The following is a 5000-nucleotide window of genomic DNA, read 5'->3' on the forward strand; positions in this document are numbered from 1 at the left end:
CATTTAATGTTTGTTGAATCAATATGCACCTTATCCTCTTCATCCAATACTCTGTTTCTATTACCAGATGAAGATGGACAAGCTGGTAATAAGGAAATGCAAGGATTCCTCACATACAGCTGTAAGTCAACTTCCAAGCTCTGTTGCGTTTCAAGTATCTACAAAAATAAGCAATATTTCATATGTATTGAATCAATTTGTTTCCTATCCCCTTGACTAAATGCTCTGTTTCATTTACGAAATGAAGATACATTAGCTGATGGTGACAGAGTAAATACTAATTGAATTTTCACACTTGTAAATCAACTTAAAAACATTTCTGTGTTTCAACTATTTACTAAAATAAACAGCATCTCATGATGTCCGCTGAATCACTTTGCTTCTTATCCCTTTGACCAAATACTCTATTTCCTTTAGCAGATGAAAATGGAGTAGCTGATGAGGAGCCCACACCAACATTAAATTTACACACTTGTAAGTCAACTTATAAAAACTACTGTGTTATAAGTATGTACTTAAAAGAACATTATTTCATGTCTGTTGAATCAAATTTGATTCCTGTCCCCTTGACCAAATACCAGTACTCCGTTTCGTCTACCAGATGAATATGTTAAATACCATGATTATGCCACAATAATTTAAGCCAAGCTACATGTTAATCTCATTCTGCACTCATAATTCATCATATATTTCTAATACCGTTGTGTTTGGCATGCACCTCTAACTTTCAAACTTAATGGCATTTATATCACAAACTGAAAATCTCATGGAAATACTTTGGTATGGGACACATATCGAATAGAATAATTTGGTTCAACTCATCAATGGTTATGGTGTCTCAACTGAAGATTGTAGTGTAAAGCAATGTCATGTATCGGGAGTTGGAATACTATCCTCGAAAATGAACGTTTGTTTTTCCGAGTGGCGCCCAACAATCGATGTTACGCATGCCCAGCTCAGGAAACCCAACAAGATGCAACATTTCTTCCTTTCGTATATAAGGTAACTGCTATGGTAAGGGTAAGAACTGATACTAACACAGCGCAACTAAGCGGATAATGTTGTTAATGTTCATAGTCTTTTAAGTAACTTGGCGCTGTTCTAACTCTTGTAGGGTAACGTCTCTCTGGCTGAGTAGTGAGCAACATTCCAGGTATACCAGTTGCTTGAGTCCCTTTCTGCAAGTCTGGAACGTGCTGTTCGACGACAAATCCCTGCTGCTCTAGTGGTGAATTGCTGGCAAATTGTGTCAGATTATGATATTTAGAATTCTCTAAATTCATATCTGTGTCAGGTAGTGCAGATGTGACGGGGATCCAGAGACAGGCTCACTCTCTATTCCTGCTGGGTCATTCAATGGAAAACTAGTCAGACACCCAGACTGCTCATTCACACTACTTCTGATAAGCTGATCTATGTGTTTTTTCCAGAGTTGACCTTGAATATTTACCATGTAATTCCTTGACCCAAGTACTTGAGTAACAATGCCTTGTATCCACGTTCCTCTTTCACTGTAGTTTCTGGCCATAACGTGGTCCCCCACTGTAGATTGCGTAGTTGTCTATCACTGGTTCGCTCGACGACAGCCTGTTGTTGTGCTTCAACATGTTTGTGTACTGAGGGAGTCAGCAGATCCAAACGACTACACAGTCTTCTTCCCATGAATAACAGTGACTCACCAGAAGTTGAATGTGGGATATTACGATACCTTAGTAAATACCTTGCGAGTACGGTGTCCACATTTGGACCTTTAAGGTGAGCTTGTTTCAGCGCTTTTCAAAATCTGAACGAACCTTTATGCCTGGACATTAGTGGACAGTTTATATGGTGATAAAGTTCTGTGCCTTACATTTTTCTGTGCACAAAATTCTTGAAATTCGGAAGAAGTAAACTGTGGACTATCGTCAGATACTAGTATTTCAGGCAAGCCTTGTCTACTAAATACCCCACGAAGAACACTGATTGTCATAGAATTTGTTGTAGTATTCATTTATTATTTCGGGTACTTACTATGTGCATACACTAGTACTAAATACATGCCTCGGGCGACAGGCCCTGCGAAATCTACGTGAAGACGAGACCAGGGATGAGAAGGGAAAGTCCAAAGATGGACAGGTGCACTTGGTGGATTGGATTTCATGGACTGACAAACTTTGCACAATAAAATCATCCATTCAATGTCCACGTCAATCTTTGGCCATCACACATAAGATCTGGCCAACGCCTTCATCTTTGTGATCACGGGATGAGTTTCATGCAACTTCTTTAGTACTTCTTTCTGTAATGAAGTTGGAAGGACTACACAAGTGCCCCAAAGTAAACATCCTTGCTCTAATGTCAGCTCACCCATTTTGTTCTTGAATGGAACAAGTTCAGGATCAACCACTAGAGGCCATCCACACAGGGTATATCTGTAAACTCTTGATAAAAGTGGATACACTGCTGTTTTCGTCTTAATCATTTCACTAGTGACGTTTGAAATGTCCTCGTGTTCTAAAAAATAACGGTTAACCTTTGGACTTTCAGGAGACCACACCTGTGGCAGCAGAAGGCGAGACATGAGATCTGCGTTTACATGAGCAGTTGCATTTCGGTACTCTATCTTGTAATTGTAGGACTGAAGAATAAGATCCCGACGTTGTAGTCTTGCAGCTGCATGAACAGGCCTGGTCCCAGAAGGGTAAGTAGTGGGCGGTGGTCAGTTAAAATAGAACAATATGTGTCCCGGAAAAGACTTCAAAGATGTATCATCTGTAGGTTTGGGGCATCACGGCAGCCAACTTCTCAGCAGTGGAGTAGAATCCCTCACCATCAATTACATGTCCCAGGTACTGAACTGATTTTTTTTTTTCAAAACTCAAACTTGGCCTTCTTAAGTTGAAACCCCACAGCAGAAAGCTTGACATAGAGAGTTCAAATGATCATCTTTATCCACACTAGCAACCAAAATATCATCGAGGTAGCAGACTACCTTTGGAATACCAGCTAAGGTACTGTCCACAATTCTTTGGAAAATTGCAGGTCCCGAATGAACTCCATTAGGTAACCTCTTGAAGGAAAACAGGCCAACACGAGTATTTATAGTAACACAGGACTGCGACTCCTTTGCCAGTGGAATGTGGTGGTAAGCTTAACTCATGTCTAGAATACTGAAAACTTTACAACCTCTCAAAGCTTCGTAAAGATCATCTAATTTTGGAAGAGGGTAGGTCTTAATATCTGCACAGGAATTATATGTTAAGCTGAAATCTCCACAAATACGTACTTCCTCAGAATTATTTTTACCAGCTTTGACAATTGGGGCAGCACAAGGGGCAGAAGCAACTCTGTCAGTCACACCATCACGTTCAATATTTAACAGTGCAGTTTCCACCTTAGATTTCAGTGCATATGAAACTGACCTAGCTTTGTGGAATTTGGGCTCTTTGTTGACCTTTTAAATCCACTGGTGGGCCATTGTAACATGCCAAATTAGATTCAAATAAGGAAATGTACCTTTGAAGTACAGACTCTAGGCCACTTGATACTGTGGAGGACAACATTTTACTCACAGAAGATGATACTTGATTTACTTGCTTTAGGCCAGGCAGGTTTGGCCAATCTAGTTTAACATCCTGCAACCAGTTACGTACAAACAAGGCATTGGATCCTTTAGGCACAAGCATTAATGGTAGTGAATATTCTTGGCCAGCATATTCCAACTTGATATTGGCTTCAGCAAGTGGATATAGGGTTTCACCTGTATATATTGATAACAGAACACGTGTAGGCCTCAATGGCAATGTGTCAAATGGGCGAGAATAAATGTGCAAGGGTGGAAATTTTGAGACTTTCATATTTCGAAGGAATAATTTTAAAGCGGTTGGAAAAGTTAGAAAAATACAAGGATTTGTTTAAAGATCCTTGAAGTGTGACTGGGTGGCAAAACATCCTTTTCTCATACAAATCCTTGTAATGTCTTTCAACTGTAACAGCACCAGTTTAAATGACATACGTATGAGCTGCTCTTTTTATTTCTGGGAAAATCATGTCATGAAACCAGCAAAATCATTGTTTTTATGAAAAAAAGGTCGTGTGTCGACAAATTGTTACAAAGGCCTCTTGTAGCACATGCAGATGAGCAAAGCAAGATACCCACTAATGTTGTCATTTAGGAACGGAGGGAATATACGTGTATCTGTCTGGGTGATTAGTGATTTTAGGTTTCTTGGCTGCTCTCTTTTTTTTGTGAGGCTGGCTACTCACCTTGATTTCACTTGAGGGCCTCAAGCTTAAGGTGATTCCCTTGTTTTGCACCACGCATCTCATACTGCCCATAACATTGCGACTTCGGAGACGGCGGCGTTTCGCGCCGGCCATCTGAAGAGAGGCAACAAAGGCCGCTTTTGCTGTTCAAGAGCTTTAAAGTGCAATAATGACAACTCTTCTCGGTTAAGAAGGTGTTGTTTTGGAACTCGCCCCAGTCCTTTTGCCGAAAATGATCATTTTGAAGCCCAAATTGCCCCTTTGCCATCCACTTATCATCGTGTTGCGAAGAAACGAGCACGGTAACCCCCAATTTTCAATGGTTTTATTTACTCGTAATACCGGTAGGTACACGGAAGACACATTTTAAGGAGAAAAAAAAGTTGAATAGTAGAAGTTGTAGCATTTACCTATAAATGACGTAAAACTGCATTTGGAGCCTGACACTCAGTGCAAGGTGATGACTGTAGGGGTCCAGTTTGCTCACATTTCTTTGCAAGATTGACTAATTTGAAATCACTTTCTTACAAATCACAGCCGGGACAAACAAGCAGGTTCAAGTTTTCAGTAATATTCAGTAGCTTTTGCTACATAACAACAATTTTTCCGGTTGATCTAGTTTCGAACGCTTCTCGCGAAATTTGGTAAAAAAACACTTACAATAAAGAGCATACAGCGGGAAAACAAGCACGGTTACCCCATCTTTTTATTGCATTTTTAGAGTGTCCTGTGTATGAATATCAATTGTGCCAAGT

This window comes from Montipora foliosa, chromosome 13, assembly GCF_036669935.1.
Source record: "Montipora foliosa isolate CH-2021 chromosome 13, ASM3666993v2, whole genome shotgun sequence".
In the NCBI taxonomy this organism is placed as follows: Eukaryota; Metazoa; Cnidaria; class Anthozoa; order Scleractinia; family Acroporidae; genus Montipora; species Montipora foliosa.